A 14,502-nucleotide genomic window follows, 5' to 3' on the forward strand; every position below is an offset into this window, starting at 1 on the left:
GGACCCATTGAAAATGAATGGGTCCTGATCTGGTCCTGATCTGTTCCGCAAAAAACGGAACAGATCAGGAAAGAAAAAACGGACGTGTGAATGGACCCTAATTGGGGATTTCAATATGGTTATTGAATACAGCGTTGATAGATGTACGCCAGGAAAGCCGATAGTCAACCATAGAAAAACAAGGTTGAAAATTTTCGTAGAAGAAACAGGATGGGTTGATATATGGCGTGTTAAATCTCCCGAGGTTAGGAAGTTTTCGTGCTTTTCTAAGACACAGACAAGTTTCAAGTATAGACATGGCGGTGAGTAATCAACGGGTTTTTACAAGATATAACTAGTATTAAATATACATAAAAAGGGGTTTCTGATTACTCCCCACTGCTGATTAATATTAGGGAAGAGGGGTTAGTTAAAAATGCATGGGTTAAAATTAAGTTGGGATGGATAGATATGATGGGGAATTACGATAGGTTGCGGAATGAAATTATGGAATATTATAAGATAAATAAGGGTGCTACAGACATTAAGATAGTTTGGGAAGCAGGAAAGGCTTTCATGAGAGGGATCTTTGTCAAAAATACTTCCATACACAAAAAAAAGAAAAAGAAATGGATGGGTTAGTAGGAGAGGTTAACCACAGGGAAAAGAATTATATAGAAAACCTTACGATTGAGAATCAGCAGAAATGGGAGGAGTCCCAAAAGAGATATCAAGATGAACAATATTTCCTGGGGGAACAACAAAGAATTAACTATGTGAGAGAACAATATGTTCAGGCTCATACTTCAAGGAAAAGACTTGCTTCTATAGTTAGAGCACAAGTAATCATATTTCTCACTTGGTAAATGGGAAAGGTAAACGGGTTAAAACGCTGTCCGAGAAGATAACACTTATTAAATCATACTTCCAGGAAGTATATAAAACTAGAGCACACAAAGAAATTCGAGATATAGAGCACTTCCTGGAGAGTTTAGAGGTCAAAGAGCTTACAAATGAGCAGAGGGCTACTCTTGAAAAGGATATCACGGTGGAAGAGGTACAAGGAATACTTAACGTGACACAAAAAAATAAGTCCCCCGGTCAAGACAGTGTTTCCTTTGAGGTCTATGACTTGTATAGGGATATATTGATACCAGAAATGATAGTAATGTGGACAGCTTCACTTGAAAGTAAAGGGTTACCCTATTTAGCTTGAGAAGCTTTAATTACATTAACATTAAAACCAGATAAGGATCCCCAGCTAATTGACTCGTATCGCCCCATCTCTTTTTTTTTTTTTTCTTTTAAATTTATTTATCATTTTTCATACATCTCTTTAAAACAGGAAGCCAAGAAATCCCCGAGTGCACAGGGGATATACATTGCAAATACAAAAATATACATCATCATGTATTACATAATTGCTAAATACACTACCTTTGCTAGATACACTCCCCTTATCTAACTTAATTTTGCTTCGCAGAAAAAATACATCAGAAAGGAAACCATAACCTCACCCCCACCCTATCCCACCCAGCCCTCCACCCTCTTGGTTGTCCTGGGAGTCTCCGCAAGGCGATTTATTTCCATGATCCCTTTTCAGGCATCTATATCATACCAATATCCCTCCTACTTATTTTTATTTATTTATTTTTTTCTCCATTCCTTGTTATCGCCCTTTTCACCTGACCAATATACTCGTATCTCTGCACCCTCTCACATAAGTTTTTCCACTCAGCCACACTTGGCGGTCTGACCGCTCCCCACCCTCTAGCCAGCACCACCCGCGCAAGCATTAAAACTTTTACCCATTTCCTTTCACTTTCTTTGTTCACCCCAATTCTTCTAGTGTCTCCCAACACTGCTATACTAATCTCCAGTGGGGCATGATACTCCGTTGCTCTACTAAGGTCCTGGAATACTTGGGTCCAGTAGCCCTGCACGATGGGGCAATACCAAATCAGATGAACAAAATCGTCCCCCTCCTTACTGCACTTCCAACATTTCGCCTCCCCTGTTTTATACATCTTGCTCAATGCCCAGGGAGTAATATAGGTCTGGTGGAGGATAAAAAACTGCGTCAGTCGGAAATTACTAGAAATGGTACTCCTTTTTATATTTTTATAGATACTTCTCCAGTCCAGAATAGACGGTGCCACCTCTTGTGCCCATTTATCTTCACTGTTAAATCTAATCACCCCCCCTAACCCCTTCTTTATTTTTTTATAAATCTGTGAGATTGATACTTTACTCCCAACTCGCTGATAACAAAATTCAGCAAATTCAGAGTGTTTCGTAATAAAATATTCTCTATTCTCCGTTGAATCAAAGGCGTGTTTTATTCTAACATATCTAAACCATGTGAGGCCATCTATATCTGTATTTACCCCCATTTCCTCTAGAGTCTTCACCTGTCCTTCCACCCCCATCTGAGCCACAAACCTAATACCCTTTCTATCCCAAATCTTCAAGCTTCCAGAACTCTCTTAAATTAAGATTTCCCCAGATAGGAGTGAACCTTAGTGAATAATTTATACCTAATAATTTTTTGACCTTAACCCAAACTAAATGTATCATCTTACTAATTGGGCACTTCCTGCCCTTTATTATTAAAGCTCCAGTTTCTAAAAGGCTGATAATATTGGAGACCTCCGGTTTCCCCTTCCAAAAAACGACGCAGTCCATCATCCTCGATCATTAACCACTGAAGCTGGGATGCATAGTAATAACCCCGAAAGCATGGAACGGACAGGCCCCCATCTCGAGATCCCAATGGTAGATGATCGCATAGGCTGAGCTGTTAGGGAGAGAGCCAGGTCTGATGCAGGGCTCTCCCTTTTGTTCCTTAGTTTTGGATCCAGTCAGTCGGATCTTCATTTTGTGTCTTCTAGTTTTCTGTACACCTTCCATGACATTATAAACCGCCAAGTGATGCAGTATGGGAAGGGATTTAAAGGGATGCAATCAGTGCAACTACATGACAGCTGAGAGAGGCTAAGGAGATGAGAAAATGAAAGCAAAACAAAAGGGACCTCAAGGAGGAGGTTCTGAAGGATGTCTGTCAGAGCTTCTCAGATGTCTGGTGTGACATCACGATTAAGGCCTTTGATACAATAGAATGGCCTTTTATCTGGGCAACCCTAAAAAAGATGGGTTTTGGGCCAAGATATATTTCATGGATACAATTGTTGTATACGGGGCTTAAAGCCAGATTAATAGTAAATTGAGAGCTCTCCGAATCCTTTGATGTTCAAAGAGGGGTGAGACAGGGACGTCCCCTGTCTCCCCTTCTTTTCGTTATTGCATTGAGTCCTTAGCTGAGTGGATACGCCAGGATTAGAACATAGTTGGGTATAAATTTGGGAACCATGAAGAGAAAATTTTGTTGTACACGAACGACATGACGCTGTTTGTAGGTGCACACGACTCTTTGGAACATATTTTGGAGGTGTTTGAGAGGTACGGTAGGATGACTGGTTTGAAGATAAACTGGGACAAATCCGCCTGTCTCCCTATTGATCCTTTGGGGGATTTCTCCCCAAGGGACTTGGAGATTATAAAAGAAGGGCAAGGGATAAAGTACTTAGGTATTAAATTAACAAATGATCCCAGGGACTTCAATAAGCTAAATATAAAACCTCTTCTCTTTCGGGTAAAGGACAAAATCGGGATTTGGAACAGACTCCCCCTCTCTATGGCTGGAAGGCTCGCCCCTTCGGAACTCGCCTATTAATATTCCGAAGGGGGGTTTCTGAGTTGTGGAGAGTCTGTTGCAAAAATTGATATGGAGAGGGAGAAAACCTTAGAAAAAGAAGGTGTCCTTTCGGTCCCGGACATAAAAATGTATTTCCTAGCTGGACAGTTTAAGAATATTTTAGACTGGGGGGATCTAGGCTTTATACAGTCCTGATCAAAAGTTTAAGACCACTTGAAAAATGGAAAAAAATCATATTTTACATTGTTGGATCTTAACAAGGTTCCAAGTAGAGCTTCAACATGCAACAAGAATAAATGAGACTGAAACAAAACATTTTTTGAGCATTTAATTAATTGAAAATAACGATTAAACTGAAACAGGCTGTTTTTCAGCTGATCCAAATTTTAGGACCACATGCCTTTAAAAGGCTAAATCTGTGCAAAGATGTGGATTCATTGTGATTTTCTGTCAGGTAGTCACACGTTGTGATGGCAAAGGCAAAAAAACTCTCCCTTTTTGAACGTGGTCGGGTTGTTGAACTGCAAAAGCAGGGTCTCTCACAGCGTGCCATTGCTGCTGAGGTGGGACGCAGTAAGACAGTCATTTGGAATTTCTTAAATGATCCTGAGGGTTATGGAACAAAAAAGTCAAGTGGAAGACCCCAAAAAAATTAATCAGCACTGAGCCGGAGGATTCAATTGGCTGTCAGTAAATACACTGGACGATCCTCGACCCAAATTAAGGCCCTTACTGGTTCTGACTGCAGCCCCATAACCATCAGACGGCATCTGAGACTGAAGGGCTTCAAAAACAAAAAACATCTTCAAAGACCTCGTCTCCTTGAACGCCACAGAACTGCTCGTTTGGACATTGCAAGGGCACCAAACATGGGACATTCAAAAGTGGAAGAAAGTTTTATTCTCTAATGAGAAAAAATTTAACGTTGATTGTCCTGATGGTTTCCAACGTTACTGGCATGACAAGCAGATCCCACCTGAGATGTTTTCTACGCGCCACAGTGGAGGAGCGCCATAATGGTCTGGGGTGCTTTTTCCTTCAGTGGAACAATGGAGCTTCAAGAAGTGCAGTATCAAACGGCCGCTGGCTATGTCCAGATGTTGCAGAGAGCATTCCTCATGACTGAGGGCCCTTGTCTGTGTGGTAACGACTGGGTTTTTCAACAGGACAATGCCCGTAGGACAAGTACACAATGCCCGTAGGACAAGGGACTTCTTCTAGGAGAATAACATCACTCTTTTTGCCCATCCTGCGTGTTCCCCTGATCTAAATCCAATTGAGAACCTTTGGGGATGGATGGCAAGGGAAGTTTACAAAATTGTACAACAGTTTCAGACAGTAGATGGCCTTCGTGCGGCCGTCTTCACCACTTGGAGAAATGTTTCCACTCACCTCATGGAAACGCTTGTATCAAGCATGTGAAAACAAATTTTTGAAGTGATAAACAATAATGGCGGAGCTACTCATTACTGAGTTCATGTTTGGAACTTGGATTTCAGTTTTGGGGGGGTTTAGTTTTTTGGGGGATGTGTGGTCCTAAACTTTTGATCAGCTGAAAAACAGCCTGTTTCAGTTTATTCGTTGTTTTAATTAAATTGAATGCTCAAAAAATGTTTTGTCTCTCTCCCATTTCTTCTTGTTGCATGTTGAAGCTCTACTTGGAACCTTGTTAGTACGGTAACCACAGAATGTATGTGTAGTATATGGAGTCATATTAGAAAAATGTGAGAGATAACCAAAATAAGTGAAGAAAGTTTGATTTGGAGGAATACTCACTTACAGGAGTTTGCAAATGTCATACATCCCATGGACGAGATGAGGGATATATAGCCTTGGACAGATCCTTCCCAATAATCAGGTAATAGGATTCCAAGTTTTAAAAGATACATACGGGTATCAGGATAAGGATTTTTTCTACTATATACAGTTAAAACACACATGTAGACTAGCCATAGATAAAAAGTCTGAAGCCCTGAAACACATTTTTGCTTATAAAAGGGAGAAGAAGATATCACAAAATGGATTCCATAGTGGAATGCACCACTTCCTGTATGACCGGAACCTGAAATTACATCATGTGCCACATTTTAGGCGGTATTTGTCTTTTTCTATATATATACCATATGTTGTCTGTTGTGTATCATTGCTCTATGATTGCTCCTGATGAAGGGGGACCAATAAGACCCCAAAACGTGTTGAGCCAGACCTGATTTTACTATTAAAGAAATTAACAAGAAGCACCCATTGTGGAACTGCTGTTTCTTCCTAAGATTCTACAGGCGATCCAGGCAAAGGAAGGTTAGTTTTTGCGGGTGTCTTGAGCTTCCTCCCGCAAGACACCTCCCTGGTGAAGTGAGTTTTCTTTTGGGTCTCGTAATTTTTCCAGTTATGGTTACTTATATCCTCCTCCTGAGGGATGTTATGATGATTTTATGCTTAATGATCTTATGATGTTTTTTCCTATACTATGATACCACTTGTAGGTATATAGGTGGGCTAAAAGAAGTAGCTGTTATTCATCAGCTAGACTTCACATCATTTCTACTATTACCTCTAACAGTTCTGAATCACTTTACTCTGGCAAAACATATTGGGTTTAGAACTGGCATATAAAATTGCATTTGGATAAGTAAAAGCTTTCCAAAGTTATAACCACATAAAGTCGCACACGTCAGATTTGCAAAAAAAATTGCCTGGTCTGTAAAGTGGTTTTGATACTTCAGCAAATAGCATTTATTATGCAGAGAAGGTTTCCATGGTTACGACCACCCTGCAGTCCAGCAGCATGGCTGTGCTTGTAAACTATAGAAAACAGTACTAGCCTATGTGAGCATTAGCATTGGAGTGTATGAGAAATACACTGTACTCCTATGGAGCTTCATAGGAACTAATGCGAGGCAGCCTATGGTCACTCAAGAGGACATAGGCTTCTGCACACTCCATCCGGCTCTCCTGATCCTCGACGGGGTGAGCTACAGTTTTTGTGAATCCAGATGCTGTGCTCACATTTGACCACAGCATTTGAAAGGTTAAAAGTCCACAATGAGCATTACCACCAGTCACAGGCATATGGCCCAGGTTTCTGCTGTTTAAACCAGTAGGCACCGGGCTGGTCGGGAAGGGGTTAAATGTGAAGGTCTATAATGCATGTGTTTCATGATATAACTCAATATCAGACATTTAAACTGCTCATCAACATACGTGATTTTTTATTTATTTATTACAATGCCCTGTAAGTTTCAATATAGTGGTATAACAAAACAAACGGTGCAAAAGAGATGAAATACACATAGATCTAAGACTACAGTATGGCAAACCAACCCACAGCATATCTCGACATTTTAGTTCTTTCATAACAAAATCAGTGCCAGTCACAAAAATAGATTTTACCAACTATATGAACAGAGAAACCTATAGGATTTTTCATTTCAGTTCCCTCATACCAGATGGGTAAAATGAAGCAATCAAGAAGCTTAGGGCTCATTGTTTTGTGGTCCACAAGTTTCAGATCCGCAAAAAATTAATACCGGCCGTGTGTTCCGCATTTTACGGAAGGGCTGGCCCATAATAGAAGAATCCTATACTTTTCAGTAATAAGGACGTGTTCTATTTTTTGCAGAATGGATATGTGGACACACACAGTTATTTCATTTTTTTTGTCGGCCTATTGAAGTTAATAGTTCTGCATACTGGCCACAAAAAAATAAACAAGTTGTTGTGTGCATGAGACTTTAAAGAAGTTATCCTGCAACTAAGCCATGTGACAAATGTACGGTGATGTCACATGTCCTAGGAAGAGTCTGTGGTGCTCACAGCTGATCGGCAGAGGTCCCAGGTGTTGGACTCATTGGTGGCAGCGGAGCCTCTAGAGAAGGGAGGAGAGAATACTGACTTTTTATTCCTCCCAGCAGCTGCTGCTCCACCATCTGTGAAGCCGACATGCGAAGGAAAAGTTATGGTTAAGGCCTCATGCACACGACCATTGTGTGCATCCGTGGCCGTTGTGCCGTTTTCCGTTTTTTTTCGCGGACCCATTGACTTTCAATGGGTCCGTGGAAAAATCGGAAAATGCACCGTTTTGCAGCCGAGACCGTGATCCGTGTTTCCTGTCCGTCAAAAAAATATGACCTGTCCTATTTTTTTGACGGACAACGGTTCACGGACCCATTCAAGTCAATAGGTCTGTGAAAGAACACGGATGCACACAAGATTGGCATCCGTGTCCGTGATCCGTGTCCGTAGGTTACTTTCATACAGACGGATCCGAAGATCCGTCTGCATAAAAGCTTTTTCAGAGCTGAGTTTTCACTTCGTGAAAACTCAGATCCGACAGTATATTCTAACACAGAGGCGTTCCCATAGTGATGGGGACGCTTCAGGTTAGAATATACTAAGAGAACTGTGTACATGACTGCCCCCTGCTGCCTGGCAGACCCCCCCCCCCCCTGTTTTTAACTTATTGGTGGCAAGTGGGCCCCCCTCCCTCCCCTGTAGTTAACTCGTTGGTAGCCAGCCCCCCCCCCTCCCTCCCCTGTTGTTAACTCGTTGGTAGCCAGCCCCCCCCCCTCCCTCCCCTGTAGTTAACTCGTTGGTGGCCAGTGGGCCCTCTCCCCTCCCTCCCCCTCCTAATTAAAATCTCCCCCCCTATCATTGGTGGCAGTGGAGAGTACCGATCAGAGTCCCAGTTTAATCGCTGGGGCTCCGATCGGTAACCATGGCAACCGGGACTCTGCTGCTGTCCCGGTTGCCATGGTTACTTAGCAATTTGTAGAAGCATCATACTTACCTGCCAGCTGCGCTGTCTGTGACCGGCCGGGAGCTCCTCCTACTGGTAAGTGACAGATCATTAGGCAATGCGCCGCACCATATTGTGTCAACGTCAAACGGATCCGTCCCCATTGACTTGCATTGTAATTCAGGACGGATCCGTTTGGCTCCGCACGGCCGTGGATCCTCCAAAAATCAAGGAAGACCCACGGACGAAAAAACGGTCACGGATCACGGACCTACGGACCCCGTTTTTGCGGACCGTGAAAAAATACTGTCGTGTGCATGAGGCCTAACCCATTCCCTACCTCCATACACATGTATACATCAGCGGCTGGGACATTAAAGATGGTGCCAACTTGCAAGGACCATAGCAGTCACTGGGGTTAATGAATGTGATTGACAATAACAGCGATCACATACATTTAACCCCTCAGATGCCATTGTCAAATTTGACCACGGCATCTGTGAAGTAAAAAACTGGGAGGGTGCGCTCTGCCACCCGTGCACCGGCTACCCTTTGCAAAGATCGATGGGTGCTGGATGGAGTGTGCAGCAGCCTTGGTCCTCCCAAATGATCTGAGGCTGCGGCACATTAGTTCCTATGGAGCCCCATTTGTAATTTCTTTCCTACTTCACACTATAGTGTATGCAAACGTAAACAGTGCCATTAGAACGTGCAACTTGTCCTACAAGAAACAAGCCCTCATACGGGTATGTGAATGGAAAAATTAAAAAAGTTATGGCTGGGAGTTAAAGAAAATGAAAAAATGGAAAATTGCTTAAGGAGTTAATTATGAGAACAAATATATAATTCTGGTATACTTCCCTGAAGGAAATGGCAGCAGTCCCATGCTCTGAAACACACAAGTAGGGGCTGACATACCATATGTGCGACCTGCGGTGGTGCAGGAGCCCTCTGCTGTGTGTGCGCTCCTGCACACAAACCGCCCAAATGTGGCACAAATTGGCACATATTTTAAAGGGTTATTCCCATCACAATGATCACTGTTTAATCTTGTAATAATGTGACAGTGACCATTTTTGTAATTATAATATATTACCCAATTCCCACCATTCTTGATAAAATTGTTCCCCTCCTACCTCATTGGCATTCTGTCTCCCATAGTTATGGCCACCTCTCGCCTGCCGAATGCAGGGACCGCGCATACGCAGATGAAGCAGATAGATCCAGCGGCCGGCCTCTCATTTCTTTCATGAGCGCACATGGTGTTGGGCGGCCGTGCATGCGCTAATCTTTATTGCTATGTGCCGTGCCTAAAACAGAGCCGAGCATGCTGTTTTCAGCGCGGACTTCGGAGACAGAGTGGAGAGAGAGAGAAGACGTGCCGGAGAGTTATCGGAGGACCGGGCAAAAGCGAAAAAAGTTAGTATAATTTTTTGATAAATAAATGAACCACCAAATCCACCAACGATGACAATAAAGGGGGTTCCTCTGGAATTCAGGAGGAACTCCATTATGGAATGGAGGCACACAGGGGACAACAATATGGAGTGAAGGGACGCCATTGTTGAATGTAGGGACATAGAGGGGATGACAATCAGAAGTGGAGGGACACAGGGGAGGCCATTACCGGAGGGATGCAGATGGGATGACATTATTGAATGTAGGGACACAGAGGGGACAACATTACTGAATGGAGTGACACAGAGGGGATGACATTATTGAATGGAGGGATGCAGGGGACGCCATTGTTGAATGGAGGGACACAGAGGGGATGACATTATTGAATGGAGGGATGCAGAGGGGTTGATATTATTGAATGGAGGGACACAGAGGGAATGACATTATTGAATGGAGGGACACAGAGGGAATGACATTATTGAATGGAGGGACGCAGAGGGGTTGACATTATTGAATGTAGGGACACAGAGGGGACAACATTACTGAATGGAGTGACACAGAGGGGATGACATTATTGAATGTTTGAAATCTCTTTTTATTGATCAGATAAACAAAGATCATCAGATAATATAAGCGCAATAAAGCGAGCATCACATCACAATCATATTTAAGTACAGAGCATCAAAGGCATTGCCTAACAATACAAGCTAGGATGCTATCACCGCTTGTCTAGGGCTAAAGGGCCCTGAAAGCGATCGATCTTACAAAACAAACAAACATCAGTAACGTTGGGGAAAAACAGGGCCCAAACGTTGTGTCAACCCTAAGCATTGTGAAAATTGCTCACATCAGTAGTAGTGAAGGCATGACCATTCATAATGTCAAAGATAAAGATATGGTACAAACATATACTGGCTGTGTGTCCCCAAGGTAGGTTTCTATAACGGGCTAGACAGAAATCGGGCGGGAGGTGATCGAGGAAGTGACCATCTGTTACAGATCTTCTTCAGAGTCCCATAGCTGGGAGCCGAGGAGATCGGTTCTATAGTTTAACCAAGGTTGCCATAGCTGCAGAAACCTGTCTCTGCTATGGTACGTCCACCCTATCAATTCCTCCATCTGGCACATCTGATGGACCCTATCCCGCCACATCCCCAATGATGGTGGATCAGTTGATCTCCATTTTACTGGGGTCAAAAGCTTTGCGGCCATGATCAGATGTGTGGCCAAGTTGTTTTTCCCCGGACGAAAGTCTAGGGTAGGCAACCAGAGTAAGATCAGCTAGGCTGAGAGTTTTAGTGTCGTCGTGCAGATTACATTAATGGCGGATTCAACACCTTTCCCAGAAAGGCTTGATGGCCGGACAGGACCACCAGATGTGGGATAGAGAGCCAGTGCCGGCATTACACCTCCAGCAAAGATTTGTGGAAAGAATCCCAATTTTGAAAAGGTACTCGGGCGTTCTATACCACCTCAGCGCCGTCTTGACAGAATTCTCCTGAACTTTTATACATTTAGAGAAGCCATGCGAAGCGTTTTGAATCCATCTAACATCAGCGTCGTCAAACTCAATTTGGAGTTCTTTACCCCATTCTGCTACCCACGGCGGCACATTAGAATCTCTTGCGTGTTAAATCTGTCTATAGATGAGAGTGGTACATTTATGGGGCAAACTAGGTAATAATACATAATTCTCTAACCACGACGGGTCTGGGGTCGAGAAGAACCTAGAGGACAAAAACTGCCTGCAAGTACTTTCAAAGTCCATTTTCTGGATGAAATCTGAACTAGGGGTCGTATCACCTGAGAGAACAGTGTAGAAGTCAGATGAGGTTTGAAGCTTCTTCAAGTCTCCTATTCTATGATGCGAAAGTGCTAGCCAAATATCTGAAGGAGACTTAATTTGCGGGAACAGGAGTGTGGGAATAACTGAAATAGGGGCAAGTGGAGATATCTGACCCTGAGTAGAGGCTAAAGCCACAGCCTTATGGCATACATGGAACATCCCTCTAGTTAGCTCACTCTCAACCTTAAGTCCCTCCCCTGCCCTCCTAGGCGTCCACAATTTGTGAAAAGCTTCTTTACCCAACAGTGCTAATTCTAGGTCAATATGCATACAGTTCGTCTCTCGCCTGGCCAATCTAAGCCATCTCTCTAAGCCGACAGCCTGTATATAGGTCGACAAATCAGGTAGTGATATACCCCCAGTTTTCCTTCTGCGGGAAAGAAGGCGGAAGGACATCCTAGGACGGCCCTTATCCCATAAATATTTGCTCATGGTGGACTGCAGTTTGTCAATGAAGCTAGCTGGAATGGTAATGGGAAGAGTTCTTAAGGTATACATAATCAGCGGCAATATATAAGTGGTGAGAACATTTTTCCTGCCTAACCAGGTAAGGAAAGGAGAGCTACTTTTTGAAAGAACAGAGGTGACCCTGGAAAGCAGCGGAGGGAAGTTGAGTCTAAACATCAGCTTGGGATCCATCGGTATCATTACCCCTAGGTACTTAATTGCTTGAGTAGGCCATTTGAATGGCGTGAGGGCTTTGACTCTATTACGTAAAGCAGCCGGGAGGGAAACACCAAGGGCCTCCGACTTATCAAAGTTAATCTTAAAATTAGATATAACCCCGAAGAATTCAAAAATCCGCATAACCTCCGGCAGAGCCTCTTCAGGATTAGTCATCAGAAGCAGCAAGTCATCCGCGAAGGCGGCCATCTTTTGGGTGTAATTGCTAATTTTCACTCCTTTGATCAAGGGGGATTGTTGAAACTTAAGAAGGAGCGTCTCTAGGGTGAGCACAAATAAAGTAGGGGACAGAGGGCATCCCTGGCGCGTGCCATTTCTAATTTGGAAGGCGTTCGATAGGGTGCCGTTAACCATCACTCTCGCAGATGGAGCAGAGTATAAAGTATATATGGCCCTAATGAAGCTGTCCGGAAAACCAAAGGCACTCAGCACCTTACCCATATAGGCCCAGCTGACCCTATCGAACGCCTTCTCCGCATCCGTGCCTAACAGCACAAGAGGGGCTCCAACCTTAATTGAATGAGTAATTGCGTGTACTACCCTACTAACATTATGTCTACCCTCCCTTCCCGCCACGAATCCTACTTGTTCTTCGCCCACAAGCCCAGGGAGCAGCTTAGATATCCTGCTGTTAAGCAACTTGGCCCACCACTTCAAGTCAGTATTCAGTAGTGAGATTGGCCTATAGCTACTGCATACCTCCTTATCCTTTCCTTCCTTATGGATGATCGTTATATGTGCCTCCTGGGCTTGCGGGGTCAGAGAGCCACCTGTGAGGAGGAGAGTGCACGCATCGACAAAATGCGGGGTTAGGATATCTTTATACTTCTTATAATAAGAAATTGGGAACCCATCAGGCCCGGGGCTTTTACCCGTAGGGATAGACATAAGGACTTTATCTGCCTCTTCTATTGTGACTGGTTGTAGCAGCTGATGTACTTCCTCTGTTGAGAGTCTCGGGATATCGATGGATTTGAGAAAAGCCGATGTACGCTCCTCAATTTGTTGAGCATTAAGGGGTGCCGGGAGATTATACAAATTCGAATAAAAGGAGCAGAACTCCTGAGCAATCGCCGGGGTGTTGATAAGTCGGGGGCCCGAGGGTGATTTAATAGCCTGGATAAAAGATCTATTTCTTTGTCCCTTAATAAGGCTAGATACCAACTTGGAACCTCTATTACCGTGGAGATATTGCTTAAAGCGCAATGTCCGCAAGGCCCCAGCTGCTCTAATGTTCAGGAGGTCAGTGACTTTGTGTCTCAAGCACTTTAGTGACAATAGAGTGTCTTCCGTCCTAGTCTTTTTGTGGAGGGTTTCAAGTGTGGAGATTTGTTGAAGAAGGGAATCTAATTGTTTCTGCCTACGTTTTTTGGCGCTGGATCCCAAGCTGATGAGCTCTCCTCTGACCACCACCTTATGAGCTTCCCAAAGTGATGTACCACTAGCGAGATTCCTAGTATTCTCTTGAAAATAATTCTTGAGACATTGCTCAATTGCCTTCCTATGGGACTCCTCCTCCAGGAGCGTCTCATTCAACCTCCAGACCCAGGATCTCGGAGGTAGGGTGAAAATCCTCACCCCCACACTCACAGGCGCATGGTCAGAAATGACTATATTCCCTATCTTCGCCTCAGAAATCGAAGACAATAGATGGTTTGCAACAAAAATATAGTCCAAGCGCTGGTATGAATTATGCGCCCGTGAATGGAAGGTGTAGTCTTTTTCCTCAGGGTGGAGGAGGCGCCAGACATCCGAGACCCCCAAGTCCCTGAGAGCAATGAGCAGTCTCCTTAACTGTCTTCTTGAGGTAGTGCGACCCGTGGAGGTCGAGTCTATCAGAGGATCAAGTGTGAGGTTGAGGTCTCCCCCTATAATAAGGTATCCCTCTCTAAACGTTTTCAGAGTCTCCAGGGTGCGTAGCAGCCAAGTGATCTGTCCACTATTTGGAGCATACAAATTCACAAAAGTGTACTTAGTGTTAACTATTTTACCCTTTAAAAATAGAAAGCGACCATCAGGGTCGGCTAGCTTGGCCTCTAAAGAGAAAGGGACCTTCTGACCTAGGGCTATAGAGACACCTCTGGCAGCCGAGGAGTAGGAGGCATGGTGCCATACTACAAAATGCTTATTAACTGTTTTTGGGAT

The sequence above is a fragment of the Bufo gargarizans genome, chromosome 6 (genome assembly GCF_014858855.1).
Source record: "Bufo gargarizans isolate SCDJY-AF-19 chromosome 6, ASM1485885v1, whole genome shotgun sequence".
Classification (NCBI taxonomy): domain Eukaryota; kingdom Metazoa; phylum Chordata; class Amphibia; order Anura; family Bufonidae; genus Bufo; species Bufo gargarizans.